The sequence below is a fragment of the Phyllobates terribilis genome, unplaced genomic scaffold (assembly GCF_046119375.1).
Source record: "Phyllobates terribilis strain yellow unplaced genomic scaffold, ASM4611937v1 Scaffold_92__1_contigs__length_6168646, whole genome shotgun sequence".
Lineage (NCBI taxonomy): Eukaryota > Metazoa > Chordata > Amphibia > Anura > Dendrobatidae > Phyllobates > Phyllobates terribilis.
In genome coordinates, this window is record NW_027362852.1 from 1,124,133 (window position 1) to 1,143,235 (window position 19,103).

The window sequence follows — 19,103 nt, forward strand, 5'->3', positions numbered from 1 at the left end:
CCGGTAAGAAATCTTCTCAGTCAGGGCGAGCTCTGCAGCTGCCAGCCCCTGACTCGTAGTAGTACTGCTTCTGCTGTCTCTTCCTATGACTGTTTCTCGTCTCTACTCTCCTTGACTGCCTAACCCTGCCTCAGCCCCGGGTTTATATAGGGGAAGTCCTTCCCCTCCCAAGACTGGGCAGGAGGTGTGGCATGCACAGGATCCCTGACCAAAGGACCTCCCACCTGCTCTCAGACATAACATTACATTACTGTGGAAACCAGACCCCTGGGGTGCCACATTCCCCCCTAGTGAAATTTAGTACTCCGGGACTAAACATATTTTTGGAAAAACATAACAGAGTACAACCAAAACATTATAATAAAGAGACACATAACGATGGTCACGGCGTGTCCGCAACCGGGTGCAGTCTTTGAGGGAAAGCAAGGTGTCCATTTCACCAAAACAGGGAGACGTAACCAGGTAGGGGCCTGTCCTGCCCCGAGTCCTTAACAGTCTTTAGTCCATCCTGGGTTACGCTCCAACTAATTGTACAAGGATTCCCGGTAAATCCACCAAGGACTCCTAAAAATAACTAGAAACACAAAATTATACACAAGCAACTATAAACAGGTAAACATTATAAGATAGCTTAAACATTTAGATCCTCCAACGTGTGGGTAACTGGCCTCTAGTGGCCCTAGTGGACCTACGGAGCTGACTGTCTGGCCCTGAACTACAGGGTGTAGGAGCTGTCAAGGGTAAACTGGGCCGCTGTCTATGGGCCCTCTGGCTCACTAGGGGTATGGCAGGCTCACTATAAGCAGAGGGTTGATTTTCCGGGTCTGCTTGTGTAGAGTCTTCTGCCTCCTGGACCGGCTGTTCTTCCAGCTCTACCGGTTGCTCCGTAGGTACTTGGGATGATGATTGGAGGAAGGTGAGTACGGGTACCACAACTGCACCATTGACTTGAGTCCAAGACCGAGGGAAGTCCCCGAGCACGGTACTAACCATATCTTCCCTTTCCTCTACGGGTCGATGGTCTTCTTGTTCCTCTTCAGGGTTCCTCAGTTGTTCGGGACACTTCTTCAGGTGGTCCCGGGATACAATGGCTGTGGTCTCCCCTCCGTCTTTACTGATGGTACAGACCTTCGGGTTCTCGTGGCTTGAGGGCAGTACGGTGTACGGGTCCTTCTCCCACTGGTCGTCCAACTTGTGGAGCCGTCTTTTCCTCTTCAAGACCTGCTCTCCGGGTACCAGGGGAACAGCGGGAGCATACTGGTTGTAAGTTTTCTCTTGCCTTTCCCTAGCCTGACAGAGACTTCGCTCCACGCTCTCCTGTACTTTCCGGTACTTCTGTTGCCTCTCTGTGTCCCAGTCTGCTTCTGGTGAAGTGTCCTCAGGTGTCAGGACTCCCATTTCCAGGTCAACAGGTAACTTACCAGGTCTCGCCCTCATTAGGTAAGCCGGGGTACAGTTGGTGGAACCTACCGGGATGTGGTTGTATAGGTCCACCAGATCGGGCAACTTCTCAGGCCACAGACTGCGTTCTTCCAGGGGCAACGTTTTTAGAAGATCCATTACCACCTGGTTCATTTTTTCACAAAGTCCATTAGTTTGCGGATGGTAGGGTATCGTCCTTATCTTCCGGCAGCCATACAGATTGCAGAATTCCTGGAAGACCTCCGCTTCAAAGGCAGGTCCCTGGTCCGTCAGCACTTGGTCCGGGTACCCGTGTGGACGGCAGAAGTGCTGCTGGAAGGCTCTAGCTGCTGTTTGAGCCGTTAAGTCCTTGACGGGGACGACAACCAAGAACCGGGAGTAATGATCCACGATGGTTAACGCGTAGACGTAGCCACTTCTGCTTGGGGTCAGTTTTACATGATCCAAGGCTACCAGTTCCAACGGTTGCCGGGTGATGATAGATTGCAGGGGAGTCTTCTGGCTGGCCCGGTCCTTCCTTCTCAGATTGCACGGGCCACAGTCCCTGCACCACTTCTCGATGGTTCCCCTCATGCCTACCCAGTGGAACCGCTCGCGCAGCAGGAACTCCAGCTTCTTCCACCCGAAGTGTCCAGCTCCGTCGTGGTATGCCTCCATCACCATGGCTGCGTCTCTTCGTGGCACCACTACTTGCCAGAGTAGTTCATGCGTCCGGGAGTTGACCATTCTGCGGCACAACTTCCCCTTGTAAAGGAACAGTCGACTCTTCTCCGCCCATAGTTGTTTGGCTTCCTCCGGAGCGTCTGGTTCAAGGCGAGCCTCCGGCCGAGTCAGCATCTCCTTCACCAGTCGGACGGCAGGGTCGCTGTCTTGCGTTTCCGCCCAGTTGTGGTGAGGTAAGGGGTTCAACGTAGCAGCCTGCTTACTCCTTACCCGGTGGGAATACTGGATAGTCCCATGACGGTGGAACGCAGGGAGTTCAATTTCTTCCAGTCCCTCCGGATCTTCTCCTTCGTCCGGCAGGTTGGGGATCCTGGACAGGGCGTCCGCGTTAGTATTGGAGCGCCCTGCCCGGTATTTGATTGTGAACTCGTAGTTGGACAGACGGGCCATCCACCTCTGCTCCAGGGCACCGAGTCTTGCCGTGTCCAGGTGTGTCAACGGGTTGTTATCCGTGTACACGGTGAACCGGGAAGAAGCAAGGTAATGCTTAAAGCGCTCAGTGACTGCCCATACCACGGCCAGGAACTCTAGCTTAAATGAGCTATAATTCTCGGGATTCCTTTCGGTGGGTCGCAGTTTTCGGCTGGCGTAGGCGATTACTCGTTCTTTCCCCTGCTGGATCTGGGACAGTACGGCTCCTAGCCCGATGTTACTGGCGTCGGTGTAGAGGATGAAGGGCTTGCTATAATCCGGGTACGCCAAGATTTCATCCCCCGTGAGGGCCATCTTCAGCTGGCGGAAGGACTCTTCTTCTAGCTCCTCCCATTTGAAGGGCGGCTTCTGGTTCTTGGCCTTCCGGGACTGGCCTATCAGGAGGTCCTGCATAGGCGCTGCCTTTTTGGTGAAACCGGGAATAAACCTTCGGTAGTAGCCTACCAACCCGAGGAACTGCCGCACTTCTTTTACGCTGGAGGGGCTTGGCCATCCCTTAATTGCGGTGATCTTATCAGGGTCGGGAGCCACTCCGTCAGCGCTCACCACGTGTCCCAGGTACTGCACCTTTGGTTTCAGGAGGTGACACTTGGAGGGTTTCACCTTTAGGCCGTAACTCGCCAGAGCTTCGAACACCTCCGCCAGGTGTTTCAGGTGGTCCTCATAAGTCTTGGAGTATACGATGACATCGTCCAGGTACAACAGGACCGTCTCGAAGTTTCTGTGGCCCAGACAGCACTCCATTAATCGTTGGAAGGTTCCTGGGGCGTTGCAGAGTCCGAACGGCATGCAGGTGAACTCGCTAAGTCCCATCGGGGTGGTGAATGCGGTCTTCTCCCGGTCCGCCTCTGCTACAGGAACCTGCCAGTACCCGCTAGTGAGATCCAAGGTAGAGAAGAAGTTAGCAGATCTTAAAGCAGCTGTAACGGGTCTGGGAGGCGGAACCTCTGAGCTACTATACAAGGGGGCAGCCCTTGTAAGGGAGCGGGTGGCAGTCTCTGGATGAACGGACAGGGAGTTACGGTTAGTGATCAGGGCAGTCTCTGGGTAATGGGTAGGTACGACCTGTGATGGCAGAGCCTCCGGGTAGGCTAGCAGGCAGATGGTAGATGTGTGCTCCCAGGTGAGCAAGCGAGAGTCTCTGGAATAACAGGTGGTCACGGCACGTGACGACGGAGCCTCCGGGCTGGCAAGCAGGCAGGTAGCGGAGAAGCGCTCCCAGGTGAGCGGGCAAGAGTCTCTGGAGTAGCTGATGGTCACGGCATGTGACAGCGGAACCTCCGGGCTGGCAAGCAGGCAGGTAACGGAGAAGCGCTCCCAGGTGAGCGGGCAAGCTGGTCCATAGACAGACTGACCGGAGTAGTAAGGCAGACCGTCGGACCTCGGGCAGGCAGGCAGGTAGCAGATGTGCGCTCCCAGGTGAGCGGGCAGGCTGGTCCTTAGACAGACTGACAGGAGTAGTAAGGCAGACCGTCGGACCTCAGACTGGCAGACAGGTAACAAGTCAGGCAGGAATCAGGCAGGTAACTGGCAGGTAACTGGCAGGTAACTGGCAACGGGACCTGAGGGCTGAAGCACAGGTGAGACACAGGTGCAAACAACATTGCTCGGGCACCTCCATTTTGGAGGAGGTGCCTTATATATGATGAAGTCCTCCGGCCATTGGCCGGGGACTCCTTAGGACGGCGCGCGCGGCCCCTTTAAGAGGAGGGGAGCGCGCGCGCGCGCGCCCTAAGCACAGGGGCCGGGAAGGAGCGCGCGCTGCGAGCAGAGCAGGAGGAGGACGCCGGGAAGGAGCGCGCGCTGACAGCAGAGCGGGAGGAGGACGCCGGGCACGGAGCAGAGTGGTGAGGGGAGCAGCGTCCCTGCCTAGCAGAGGGCAGGGACGCCGGCACTACAGTACCCCCCCCTTTAGGCCCCCCCTTTTTTAGGCCAGACAAAAATTTAGCTAGGATGAGAGGGGCATGGATGTTCTCCCGGGGCTCCCACGTTCTCTCCTCAGGACCAAACCCCTTCCAATCTACCAAAAAAAAGGTCTTTCCTCTTACCCTTTTGGTGGCAAGAATGTTCTCTACCTCAAACTCGTCCTCAGCAGAAACCGGAGCAGGAGGCGTACCTGTAGACTTGGAAAAAGAGTTAAGCACCACAGGTTTGAGGAGAGATACATGGAAGGAGTTAGGGATCCGTAAGTTGGCCGGGAGTTTCAATTTATAGGCCACCGGGTTGATCTGACTGATGACCTCCAGTGGGCCGATGAACCGAGGCCCTAACTTATAGGAAGGGATCTTGAGCCGGACATATTTGGACGAGAGCCAGACTTTATCCCCAGGACAGAATTGAGGAGGGTCCAGACGTTTTTTGTCAGCGTGTCTTTTCATACGCTCGGATGACAGAAGGAGTGCGGACCGGGTACTCTCCCATATGGAGGAAAATTTGTTAACAAGAGATTCCGCAGCCGGATTGTCCACCGAGGTGGAGACGGGAAACGGGATCCGAGGATGCTGACCGTAGACTACAAAAAACGGGGATTTGGAGGAAGACTCGCTCTCGTGATTGTTGTACGAGAATTCGGCCCATGGCAGGAGATCCACCCAGTCAGAATGGTGGGCATTAACGAAGTGCCGGAGGTAACTGGTCAGGTTCTGATTGATCCGCTCCACTTGACCATTAGACTGTGGGTGGTAAGCGGAGGAGAAGTCCTGAGTGACATCCAGCAATTTACAAGTGGCTCTCCAGAAACGAGAAGTGAACTGTACTCCTCGATCCGACACGATGTGACGGGGCAGGCCATGAAGACGGAAGATGTGGCGGATAAAGTCTTTAGCCAGCTCGGGTGCAGACGGAAGGCCTGGCAGGGGAATGAAGTGAGCCATCTTGGAAAAGCGGTCAGCGACCACCCAAATGACCGTACAACCGGCAGAGACGGGCAGGTCAGTTATGAAGTCCATCGCTATATGCTGCCAGGGGGCAGCAGGTACTGGCAGAGGAAGAAGGCGGCCGGCCGGCAGATGTCTCGGAACTTTGTTGCGGGCGCAGGACCCACAGGCAGAAACAAAGTCTATTACATCCTTGTGCAGGTTAGGCCACCAGTAGTGCCGGGTAATAAGCTGGAGGGTCTTTTTCTGACCGGCGTGGCCAGCTAGTTTAGACGAATGACCCCAGTGTAGGATCCTCTCCCGATCAGGTACTGATACGAACGTCTTACCAGGAGGGAGACGATTTAGACTCACGGGAGCCACCTGCATTACTCTGGCGGGATCGATGATGTGTTTCGGATCCTCCTCGAGATCAGACACCAGAAAGGATCGAGACAAGGCGTCCGCCTTGACGTTTTTGTCAGCCGGGCGAAAATGAAGGACGAAATCAAAACGAGCAAAAAACAAGGACCACCGAGCTTGGCGCGGGTTAAGTCTCTGGGCATGCTGGAGGTAAGCCAAGTTCTTGTGGTCAGTGTAAATTATTACCGGGTGAAGGGCCCCCTCGAGCAGGTAACGCCACTCCTCCAATGCCAGTTTGATGGCCAATAACTCTCGGTCTCCTATGGAATAGTTGCGCTCTGAGGAGGAGAAGAGTTTTGAGAAGAAGCCACAAGTTACCATCCTCCCGGAAGATGATTTTTGAGTAAGTACCGCTCCGGCTCCAGAGGAGGAGGCGTCAACTTCCAGGAAGAACTGCTTGTTGCCATCTGGGCGATGCAGCACCGGGGCGGAAGAGAAGGCCTGTTTTAGGGAAAGAAAGGCCTCCTCTGCTTCGGGAGGCCACTCTTTGGGATTAGTACCTTTACGGGTGAGCGCAGAAATTGGAGCCGTCCGGGAAGAGAAGTGTGGTATGAAGAGGCGGTAATAGTTGGCGAAGCCCAGGAATCGCTGAATGGCCTTCAACCCCTCCGGTCGGGGCCATTTCTCGATGGCAGACAGTTTCTCAGGATCCATTTGTAGGCCGGTCTGAGAGATAATGTAGCCCAGAAACGGAAGCGAGGTCTGCTCAAAGAGGCACTTCTCAAATTTAGCGTAGAGGTGATTCTGCCGGAGCCTGAGCAGGACCTGACGAACGTCCCTCCGGTGAGTCTGGAGATCCGGAGAGAAGACCAAGATGTCGTCCAGGTACACCACTACGCAGGAGTAGAGAAGGTCCCGGAAGATGTCGTTGACCAACTCTTGAAAGACGGCCGGAGCGTTACAAAGACCAAAGGGCATTACCAGATATTCATAGTGGCCGTCCCGGGTGTTGAATGCCGTCTTCCATTCATCCCCCTGACGAATACGAACCAGGTTGTACGCCCCACGAAGGTCCAGTTTGGTGAAGATCCTAGCCCCCCTCAGACGATCAAATAATTCAGGAATGAGCGGAAGGGGGTACTTATTCTTCACTGTAATCTGGTTTAAGCCTCTATAGTCTATACAGGGACGGAGAGAGCCGTCCTTCTTTTTGACGAAAAAGAAGCCTGCTCCCGCCGGGGAGGTAGATTTCCGGATGAAACCTCTGGCCAGATTCTCCTCAATATATTCGGACATTGACCGGGTCTCAGCAGCAGATAAAGGATAAATACGCCCACGGGGAGGAGTAGTACCGGGTAGCAGATCGATGGGGCAGTCGTATGGTCTATGAGGTGGTAATGTCTCTGCCTCCTTTTTATTAAAGACATCAGCATAAGACCAATAAGGAATCGGAACTCCAGGTAGATTAGCTGGGGTAGGAGAGGGACGAACGGGATGGACGGGAACCAGGCAGGTTTTATGACAGTCTTGTCCCCAGCGAAGGACTTCTCCGGTTTGCCAGTTAAGCACGGGTGCATGTCTCTGGAGCCAAGGCAGACCTAGCAAGAGGGCGTGAGAGAGTCCAGGCAGAACGTGAAGGGAGATACTCTCAGAATGCAGCATTCCCACCTGCAGAGTAATGGATTCGGTGATGAGTTGGATGGGGCGAGGTAAGAGGCCCCCATCCACGGCAGCAACAGACAAGGGTACAGCCAGAGGTTTGGTGGGGATGCGGTATTTCTCCACCAGGAACTGTGAAATAAAATTTCCGGCTGCTCCAGAGTCCAGTTGGGCTAGTTCGAAATAACAATTCTCCCCGCAGATGATTGAGACTGACAGCAGCAGGGATGGAGAGGATTTATTTTTGTCTAGATCGACCCCTCTGAGCGAACCTAGACACAGGCGTTCTCCCGACCTCTCCTGGCAGGCACGGATCCGATGCTCCTTACTGCCACAGTAGAAGCAGCTCCCCTCGGCACGGCGTAAGTCCTGACGGGTTTTGACCATCTTGGTCTGGTCGACCTGCATAGGCTCAGGAGAGTGTACCTGGGGAGAAACGGAAGGAGTGACGGGTTTCTGAAAAGTAGGAACTAGACGTGGAAACCCCTTTTCACGGGTAACCTCTTTGGCACGTTCCTGGAACCGTAGGTCAATCCGGGTGGCAAGAGTTATTAGGTCGTCGAGAGTGGTAGGAATGTCCCGACCGGCAAGTTCATCTTTAATATGGCCGGACAGACCCTCCCAGAAGACGGATACCAAGGCGTCGTTATCCCAGGCCAGCTCCGAGGCAAGGGTACGGAACCGTATGGCATATTGGCCCATGGTGAGACCTCCCTGACGGAGGCGTAGCAGTGATGATGCGGATGAGGTCTTCCGTCCGGGTTCGTCGAAGGCTTTCCGGAAAGCCATGAGAAAGGCAGGCAAGTCGGACACCAGGGGGTCTCCTCTCTCCCATAGAGGATTTAGCCAGGCCAGAGCCTCCCCGGTGAGATGGGACATGATAAATGCAATTTTGGCTCGATCGGAGTTAAACTGGTGGGACAATAGTTCAAAGTGCAGGTTGCACTGATTTATGAAGCCCCGAGCCTGGACGGAGTCGCCTCCGAAGCGAGGAGGTGCAGATAGCCGGGGTCCGGGGTAGGATTCCATGGTATTAATGGTCATGGCACTGGCGGAGGTTGCTGGCGGAGCAGGCAGAGTGTCCAGGAAAGAATTGACATTCAGCAGGTGACCCAAGATGGACTCCTGTTGGGACCTCTGACGGGACAGTTCACGACACAGGTCCGAGAGCGAGGGAGCTTGGGTGCCACCGGGTTCCATGGCCCGAGCAAACTGTAACGGGTCTGGGAGGCGGAACCTCTGAGCTACTATACAAGGGGGCAGCCCTTGTAAGGGAGCGGGTGGCAGTCTCTGGATGAACGGACAGGGAGTTACGGTTAGTGATCAGGGCAGTCTCTGGGTAATGGGTAGGTACGACCTGTGATGGCAGAGCCTCCGGGTAGGCTAGCAGGCAGATGGTAGATGTGTGCTCCCAGGTGAGCAAGCGAGAGTCTCTGGAATAACAGGTGGTCATGGCACGTGACGACGGAGCCTCCGGGCTGGCAAGCAGGCAGGTAGCGGAGAAGCGCTCCCAGGTGAGCGGGCAAGAGTCTCTGGAGTAGCTGATGGTCACGGCATGTGACAGCGGAACCTCCGGGCTGGCAAGCAGGCAGGTAACGGAGAAGCGCTCCCAGGTGAGCGGGCAAGCTGGTCCATAGACAGACTGACCGGAGTAGTAAGGCAGACCGTCGGACCTCGGGCAGGCAGGCAGGTAGCAGATGTGCGCTCCCAGGTGAGCGGGCAGGCTGGTCCTTAGACAGACTGACAGGAGTAGTAAGGCAGACCGTCGGACCTCAGACTGGCAGACAGGTAACAAGTCAGGCAGGAATCAGGCAGGTAACTGGCAGGTAACTGGCAACGGGACCTGAGGGCTGAAGCACAGGTGAGACACAGGTGCAAACAACATTGCTCGGGCACCTCCATTTTGGAGGAGGTGCCTTATATATGATGAAGTCCTCCGGCCATTGGCCGGGGACTCCTTAGGACGGCGCGCGCGGCCCCTTTAAGAGGAGGGGAGCGCGCGCGCGCCCTAAGCACAGGGGCCGGGAAGGAGCGCGCGCTGCGAGCAGAGCAGGAGGAGGACGCCGGGAAGGAGCGCGCGCTGACAGCAGAGCGGGAGGAGGACGCCGGGCACGGAGCAGAGCGGTGAGGGGAGCAGCGTCCCTGCCTAGCAGAGGGCAGGGACGCCGGCACTACAGCAGCCAATGACTCCTCTATCCTTGGTAAGGGGTACGCATCCTTGTGTGTGATACGGTTGATTTTCCGGTAATCTACACACATCCTCATGGTGTTGTCTTTCTTTTTGACTAAAACTAGTGGGGCTGCCCAGGGGCTACAGCTATCCCGGATTACCCCAGCCTCCTTCATGTCTCTAAGCATCCCCTTGGCGTGTTGGTAATGTGCAGGGGGTACGGGTCGATGCCTCTCTTTTATGGGAGGATGATCTCCCGTGGGGATGCGGTGTTCTACCCCCTTGACTCGCCCGAAGTCTAACGGGTGTTTACTAAACACTCTCTTATACTCTTGAACCACCCGGTAGACTCCCTGTTTCTGGTGGGAGGGAGTGGCGTCAGTTCCCAAGTGTAGTTGCTGACACCAATCCTCCATTACTTTCTTAGAGCCGTTACCTTCCTCCGGGTGAGATGGAGGCAAGGGTTCCACAGACTGTATAGAGTTTTGGTTGATGGTATATAATTTGGCTAGCGTGGCATACCGGGACAGGTACACTTCCCTCTCCCCGATATTGATTATGCGAACGGGCACCCTCCCATGGCGTACATTGACCACCCCCCGTGCTGTCAAAATGGTGGGCCTACTGTCTGAGTAAACTGGTTCTACCATTGCCTGGTAATCTCTACCTCTCAGACCAATAGCTGCCCGGCACCAAATCATCATTTCACTTTTTGGGGGCATGGCAATAGGGAAAGGGTCACACATTCTTACGCTACCAATCTCACCGCCGGAGAGTTCCACCTGTTGCCGTCGCATCAGTGCCCGGATCTCTTTCTGGAGCACTCGCTGCTCGCCGGAGCTGGCGTTCTTGGCAACCTGCTGTAGAAGGAAAATCACCTCTGCAAGACAATTTTCAATTACATTAGTTCCTAGAGTTATTTTTGGGTGGCTCTCATGTTTGTCAATGTCTACAATGATCAGTCCCTGTGCTGCCAGTTCGACTCTACCGATTTTGATGGTCACCTCTTTAAATCCGATCTGTGGCACGGGCTGGCCATTGCTGGCGATGATACTCAAGTCGTCGTCAGGGTAGCGGGTAATATCCGAGTCATTCCAGTACTGCTTAAAGAGCACGTACGGGATGGTGGTGACCTGTGACCCGGTGTCCAGTAGGGCACTCATGGGAATGCCATCCAGTACCACAGGCAAGACTGGACGTCCTCCCACATATCTGTCGCACCAGTTCGATGGGCCTGGTGATCTTTTTCCTGGGGGTTGGCCCTCTACCCCAGGTTGTGCCCGTTTAAAGAACAGTACCTTGCCATATGTCCGGGTTGATTGCAGTGGCGGCAGATGGGTCGTCCGTCCTCGCTGTATCGGTCACTGGGTCTTCCTCTGGCCGGTGGGGTCCTCCTTGGTCGACGCCACGGGATGTCCTCCGGTCCGGATGCCAGCTGGATCTTCCCTGGAGTGGAAGCCTGTAAAGACTGCACAGTTCGGGTTAGCGCAGCAACGCTCTTAGCTAGCTCTTGGACCTGATGGTGTAGGTCTGGAGCCGGGTCATTGTCCAAAGCCTGTGCATCAGCTCCCACAGGCCCTGCCGACAAGGGCGCCGCCTCCTGGTGGTAAGTGATAGCAGGGCGCCTGTGGGTCACAACGCCACCCGGTGCCGGTTCTCGGAGCACCCGGATGGCTCTGTCCTTGAACTGTGCAAAGCCCAGATGGGGATCCTGTAAAGCCATTGCCCGCAACTGGGTTCGGTGGGTATTACAATATAGTCCCTCTATAAACTGTTCGGTCAACAGCCTGTCCTCATCTCCCACTCCATCAGGGTCGGTCTGCTTAATGGCCCTCAGGGCCTCTTGTAGGTTTAGTGCATAGTCCCTTATACTCTCATGCGCTCGCTGCTTGCACCCGTAGAATCTAAGCTTAATCTCGGCTGAGGTGCGGGTATCAAAGGTGTCCTTCAGCCGGGTTAGTATCCCTGCGACAGTCTTCCTCCCAGGTGGCCAGGATTTTACTTCCCTTTTGGCTGCCCCGGTTAGTTGGGCCACCAGGATGCTCACTTTTTGCTCTTCTGTGAGGGGGTACACCTGGAAGAGGCTATCCAGCTTCTCTCTAAAGTCATGCAGGGTATGCGACTCCCCTGAGTACTGGGGTAGCCAAGCTGCTCCCGGGATATAGGGCATGGTGAAGGGCATAACTGCAGCAGCGGTAGCGCTGGCGGGGGTTGAGGCAGTGAAGCTCTCCTCCGTATCCGACATCTTCCTCCCCCCTAGTGGACCGTGGCCTACCTTGCGATGATCCTCTTCCGTAGGCCGCGGCTCCGCAGTGGATCGTCAGGGTTGAGGACCTTCCGTCGCGCTCCTGTGACGTCGGCGTCTGCTGGGCTCCTTCCAGGACCTTACGCAACGTCCGGACGTGAGGCGGGGCTTCAGTTCTCGCGCGCTTTCGGAGTCCACGCCCCTCTTCTTCCCGCGCGGCGTCCTCAAGATGGCGTCCAATGGCGGGAAAACTCCACGGATGGCGGGAAGAAGGCTGAAGATGGCGCCGGATGGCGGGAATCTTCACCGATGGCGGGAAGAAGGCTGAAGATGGCGCCGGATGGCGGGAAACTTCACCGATGGCGGTAAGAAGGCTGAAGATGGCGCCGGATGGCGGGAATCTTCACCACAGGTAAGTTTGAAAAGTCTCTTTTTCAGGCACGCAGTACCCGGTGGTTGCGGGCACGAAATCTTGCCGACTACGCCAAAAGTTGACGCGCCCCTGGGCCTGTGTCGCGCTGCGTTGCGCACGCGGGAGCTTACCCGGAGCCGGATCAGATGAGGGTAGTAGTCTTGTGGCGGTGACCCGGTCCGTGCCCAGGGAGTCAGACTAAGTGGCGGTAAATTAGCAGTGGATGTTGGATGACTACGCCACCCGTTGAATGCAGCTATGGAGCTGCCGCTGCAGGGCAGACCGCTGAGGCCGGTGGAAGGATGGTGCAGCGTGGATGGTATAACCCCCAACGGGAGGGGTATGGCCTCAGGGCAGCCGACGTGGATGATGGGGGTAGCAGGAACCACTCAGAGACGATGCGGTGTAGTTCAGGGTCTTTACTGGTGACAAAGATAGACCCTCCCGGAGTACTTGCTAGCAATCGGGGCCTGGTCAGTCCTTGAGCAGATGGGATCTCCCCTGGCCAGGCGGAGTTGTAGGCCTTCCCAACTAACTGTACTCTTCTGGCTACCTTGCTAGAGGCGGGTAAAAGTAGCCCACGTCCCTGAGTGTACCGTGTGGTGCTCACCTGTATGGCCGGTGACTCGGGGCCTTCTAATGGCTTCCGCTCCACGATGGCGGTGCTGGTCCCACGCGTGTGACCGTGCCTTCGGGTTTCTGGGCCAGAGGACCTGCAATCCCCTGCCGGTCGGTTTCTGCTGCTGGGTAGGAGTTAGTCCCCACAGCCTCGGACTCCGGGTCCGGTAAGAAATCTTCTCAGTCAGGGCGAGCTCTGCAGCTGCCAGCCCCTGACTCGTAGTAGTATTGCTTCTGCTGTCTCTTCCTATGACTGTTTCTCGTCTCTACTCTCCTTGACTGCCTAACCCTGCCTCAGCCCCGGGTTTATATAGGGGAAGTCCTTCCCCTCCCAAGACTGGGCAGGAGGTGTGGCATGCACAGGATCCCTGACCAAAGGACCTCCCACCTGCTCTCAGACATAACATTACATTACTGTGGAAACCAGACCCCTGGGGTGCCACATATGCAGGGACGCGCGCACGCGGCGTTCATTACCTGAACCGCCGCGACACACGTCCCAGTGAAGCAGCTGAAGCTGCGCGTCTCCCTTCCCCGGCCGGCGTATGACGTCACCGGAGAAGGAGGACACCGCACGGGAGAGCAGGAAGGTAAGAGGTGTCTCTGTGTGTGTCTGTGTGTATATGAGTGGATGCAGAATGGGATGGGCCCCTGGCTGGACACACAAGGGGGGGCCCGGCTAGACACACAAGGGGGGACCCTGGCTGGACACACAAGGGGGGGCCCGGATGGACACACAAAGGGGGCCTTGCTGGACACACAAGGGGGAGCCCTGGCTGGACACACAAGGGGGAGCCCTGGCTGGACACACAAGGGGAAGCCCTGGCTGGACACACAAGGGGGAGCCCTGACTGGACACACAAGGGGGAGCCCTGACTGGACACACAAGAGGGAACCCTGGCTGGACACACAAGGGGGAGCCCTGGCTGGACACACAAGGGGGAGCCCTGGCTGGACACACAAGGGGGGAGCTGGATGGACACACAAGGGGGAACCCTGGCTGGACCCACAAGGGGGAGCCCTGGCTGGACACACAAGGGGAAGCCCTGACTGGACACACAAGAGGGAACCCTGGCTGGACACACAAGGGGGAACCCTGGCTGGACACACAAGGGGGAACACTGGCTGGACACACAAGGGTGAGAGCCTGGCTGGACACACAAAGGGGAACCCTGGCTGGACACACAAGGGGGGGAGCCTGGCTGGACACATAAGGGGGAGCCTGGCTGGACACATGGGAAAGAGTGGGCAGGATGGCTATATGGTGGGGCAGGCTGGACACATGGAGGCCAGGATGGATATGTGAGGGGGATGGATATATGGGGGGGCCGGATATATGGGGGGCGGGGCAGGCTGGACACATGATGGCCAGGATGGATATGTGGGGGGCAGGCTGGACACATGGGGGGCTAGGATAGATATGTGGAGGGGCAGGCTCGATACACGTGGGCTAGGATAAATATATGGAGGGGCCACGCTGGACATATGGGGGCCAGTATGGATATATGGGGGGGTGTCAGGATGGATATATGCAGGGGGGAAGGGCAGGATGGATATATGAGGGGGCAGGCTGGACACATGGAGGTCAGGATGGATATATGGGGGGCAGGCTGGAAACATGGAGGCCAGGATGGATATATTGTGGGGGGCAGGCTGGACACATGGAGGCCAGGAAGGATATGTAGGGGGGGCATGCTGGACACATGGAGGCCAGGATGGATATATGGGGGGCAGGCTTGACACATGGGGCTTTAGGACAGATATATGGGAGGGGGCAGGCTGGACACATGGAGGCCAGGACAGATATATGGGGGGGCAGGCTGGAAACATGGAGGCCAGGATGGATATGTGGGGGGACAGGCTGGACACATGGAGGCCAGGATGGATATATGGGGGGAACAGGAGGGCCACATGGGGGACTAGGATGGGTATATGGGAGGGGGCAGGCTCGATACACGTGGGCTAGGATAAATATATGGAGGGGTCACACTGGACATATGGGGGCCAGAAGGGATATATGGGGGGTGTCAGGATGGATATATGCAGGGAAGGGGGGGCCAGGATGGATATATGGGGGTGCCAGGCTGAACAAGGGACTTAATTACTGTTCGGGGCCAGATTGAGGAACATACTTTATTAGTTTATGGTGGCCAGTGAGGAACATTATTATTTTAGAGTCCAATTAGAGACATTATTACTTCTGTAATATAATTTACTTTTTAGGAAATTGTTTTCCATGGGATAGGACAAAAGCGGGCTCCTGTTACTGTGCAGGGCGGCACTATATCGCTTTTTTTCTTCAACTGGTGTAGTGTAGAAGTCGGGGGGTGGAGTGGGAATATTCCCTAGAAGAGATCAGTTATTGATAACTGTGTGTTATTTTCTGCAGAGATGATTCCTGGCTGGAAGAAGTGATGGCCGTCTGTGCCAGATGAAGAAGAAAAGCAAAGATGAAGGACTTCACCTAGAGACGTCACTGGTGAGTCAGTGTATTACATGTGACTCGCCCCCTGGGCCGTGGGGCACTCAGATCCGGGCAATAGGGAGACGATGGGGGTAGTAGTGGCGACCCGGTTCCGTGGCTCAGGGTGGTCAGGCCAATGGTAGTCTGCTATGTTCTGCTGATAATGTCCGACTACGCCACCCGTGGATTGCGGTTATTAGGAACCGCCGCTGCATGCAGACCGCTGGGGCTGATGAGGTGTGCAGCTAGGGTAGTGTGACTCTCCACGGGAAGAGTGCGGCCCCAGGGCAGTATAATGGATGTTGGGAGTGATGGTAGTGGGAGTCCCAGTGCTGATAGTGCTGGAGGAGCAAGGAGCACACAGACAACAGGTTGCAGTCCAGGGTCTTTACTAAACAGGTAAACTGACCCACAAACAGTCCCGGCTAGGAGGGGACCTGGATGTCTGAGTGCAACGGGGAAATTGGCCCTGGTCAGGGTGAGGGTGTAGGCCTACCGTGCTTTCTGCGCTCCTTCTGGCTATCTCCTCCTGATAGGGTAACAGCCCACGTTTCCGAGCTTTCCGTGTTTTCTCGCCTGTATGGCCTGCGACGTGGGTTCCTTTCTGCTCCCAGCCTTGTATGGCTTTACTGGTCCCTTCTGTTGTGGCAGGGCCTCCAGGCTTCTTAGGCCAAGGAATATACAGTCCCTTGCGGACTGGTTCTCTGCTGGGGGATGTGGAATCCTTCCAGCCTCAGACACCAAAGTCTGGTAGATTAAGTCTGTTATCTGCCAAGACAGGCTTGCTTCGCCTCTTGTCTCTGGCTTGTGGCTCTCCTCCTGCCACACTTCCTCTTAGGTGCAGTGCAACTGTCTGTCCCTGCTCTGCTGAGACACGTCTCAGTCCTGAGACAGGTCATCTGGGTTCTCTCTAACCCTGCCCCCAGCACCAGCTTTTATAGGGGCAGCCTGCTCCCCCTACTGGCCTGAGACAGGAGGCATTGCATGCTAATGTTCCCCTGACTAGAGAACCTCCCCCCTGCTCTCAGACACAGCTTTAATTACACTTGTGGCATCCAGGCCAGGGTGACATATTCCCCCCTAGTGAAATTTAGTACTCCGGGACTAAACAGTAAACAAAGACAATATGCATAACAATAAAACATTAATAGACAGACGACGCACAAATTGAGTTCTTAAGGTCACAGTGTGGCCTGTGACCGGGTGTCCATATCACCAGCACAACGGGGAGCCTTAACCAGGTGGGGGTCTGTCCTACCCCAAGTCCTTCACAGTCTTAGTTCATTCCTGGGTTAGGCTCTGAACGCAGTCCATACAAGGTCCCGGTTATAAAAAGTCCATAACCTGTGAGTCCTTACGGTAGCTGCAAGAAACTGAAACAGAGTATTACCAAACATGCATGTAACTTTGCAAACAATTCAACATTTGGCAACAGGGTTATTTACAATTTTAGTACACTCTATATTCTCCAGCGAGCGGGTATCTGTCCCTTTGTGCTCCTGGTTGACCTACGTAGCCCACTGTCTGGTAGTGGACTGACTTGGCTTTCCCCACTAGCGTTAGGGGTGCAGCTACCAGCTGGGTGTACAGGTAGGGCAGGCAGCTGTCTGCGAGTCCTTTGGCTTACCGCAGGCATGGCAGGCTCACTGTCAGCAGAGGGTTGACTCTCCTGGGCTGCTGGTACAGGCTCTTCTGCCTCTGGAACTGCTTGCTCCTCTTCACCTTCCGGCTCTGGTGTTGGTTGTTGCTGTGCCGGTTGCAGGAAATGCAGGACAGGTACCACTATGGCATCATTTATGCGAGTCCAGGACTGAGGAAACTCTCCGAGAACGGTGCTGATCATTTCTTCCTTGTCCTCTGCGGGTTCAAGGTCACTCTGATCCTCTTCTGCACTACGGAGTTGCTCGGGGCACCTTTTGAGATGGTCTCTGGAGACGACACTAGTGGTTTCTCCTCCGTCCTTGGTGATTACGCACACCTTTGGGTTGTCGTGGTCAGACTGCAGTACGGTGTAGGGTTCCCTTTCCCACTGGTCGTCCAACTTATGTAGCCTTCTTTTTCGCTTTAGGACTTGCTCACCAGGTTCTAGGGGACTAGCAGGGGCGTGTTGATTGAAGAGTCTTTCTTGCTTCTCTCTCACCTGGGCCAGGCTCTTCTCCACACTCTCCTGTACCTTCTTGTACTGCAGTTGCCTTTCCGTATCCCAGTCCGCATCCGGGGAGGTGTCCTCAGGTATTAGGACTCCCATCTCCAGGTCTACGGGCAGCTTTCCTGGTCTAGCTTGCATCAGGTAAGCCGGGGTGCAGTTTGTAGCATTCACCGGGATATTGTTGTATAGGTCTATCAGGTCCGGCAGTTTTTCTGGCCACAGGCTGCGTTCCTCCAGGGGCAACGTCTTCAGGAGATCAATGACTATATTGTTCATCTTCTCACACATCCCGTTGGTTTGGGGGTGGTAAGGCGTTGTACGAATCTTCTTACAGCCATAGAGGTTGCAGAACTCCTGGAAGATTTCAGCCTCGAACGCTGGACCCTGGTCTGTCAGGACCTGTTCCGGATACCCGTGTGGACGGCAGAAATATTGCTGGAAGGCTCTGGCCGCTGTTTGGGCTGTCAAGTCCTTTACCGGGACCACCACTAGAAAACGGGAATAGTGGTCCACGATTGTCAGGGCATAGATGTATCCTGACCGGCTGGGAGCCAATTTGACATGGTCCAGAGCTACCAGCTCAAGAGGCTGCGTGGTGATGATGGGCCTCAAGGGTGTCTTCTGGCTGGCACGGTCCTTCCTCCTTAGGTGACAAGGGCCACAGTCTCTGCACCATTTTTCTACAGCTCCTCTCATGCCGACCCAAAAGAATCTTCCTCTTAGTAGGAACTCCAGTTTCTTCCAACCGAAGTGTCCCGCTCTGTCATGGTAAGCCCCCAGGACCATAGCTGCATCCCTCCTTGGGACCACGACTTGCCAGGTCAGCTCGTGCGTCCGGTGGTTGACAATCCTTCTGCACAACTTGCCTTCGTAGAGGAACAGCTTGCTCTTCTCCTTCCATAGCTGCTTGGCTTCCTCTGGGGCATCTGGATCTAAGCGGGCGTCTTCCCGGGTCAGCAGATCTTTCACCAGGCGGACTGCAGGGTCACTATCTTGGGTCTCGGCCCAGCTGTGGTGAGGTAGGGGATTCATCATCACAGTTGTTAGATCCTCCTCCTTCACGCGGTGAGAGTGTTGAGCGGCTCCATACCGGTGAAACGCGGGGAGTTCTACCTCCTCCAGCACTTCTGGGTCTTCGTCACCTTCAGGTAAGTGAGGCATCCTTGATAGGGCGTCCGCGTTGGAGTTGGTTTTGCCTGCCCGGTACTTGATCACGAAGTCATAGTTGGAGAGACGGGCCATCCACCGCTGTTCCAGGGCACCCAGTCTTGCATTGTCCAGGTGTGTCAACGGGTTGTTGTCCGTGTACACGGTGAACTTTGCGGAGGCCAGGTAATGCTTGAAGCGTTCCGTCACGGCCCACACCACCGCCAAGAATTCTAGCTTGAAGGAGCTGTAATTCTCCGGGTTCCTCTCGGTGGGCCTCAGCTTCCGGCTGGCGTATGCGATCACCCGTTCTCTGCCCTGTTGGTTTTGGGACAATACGGCTCCCAGTCCCACATTACTGGCATCTGTGTGGAGAATGAAAGGCTGGCCATAATCAGGGTAGGCCAGGATCTCATCCCCTGTGAGGGCCATCTTTAGCTGGCGG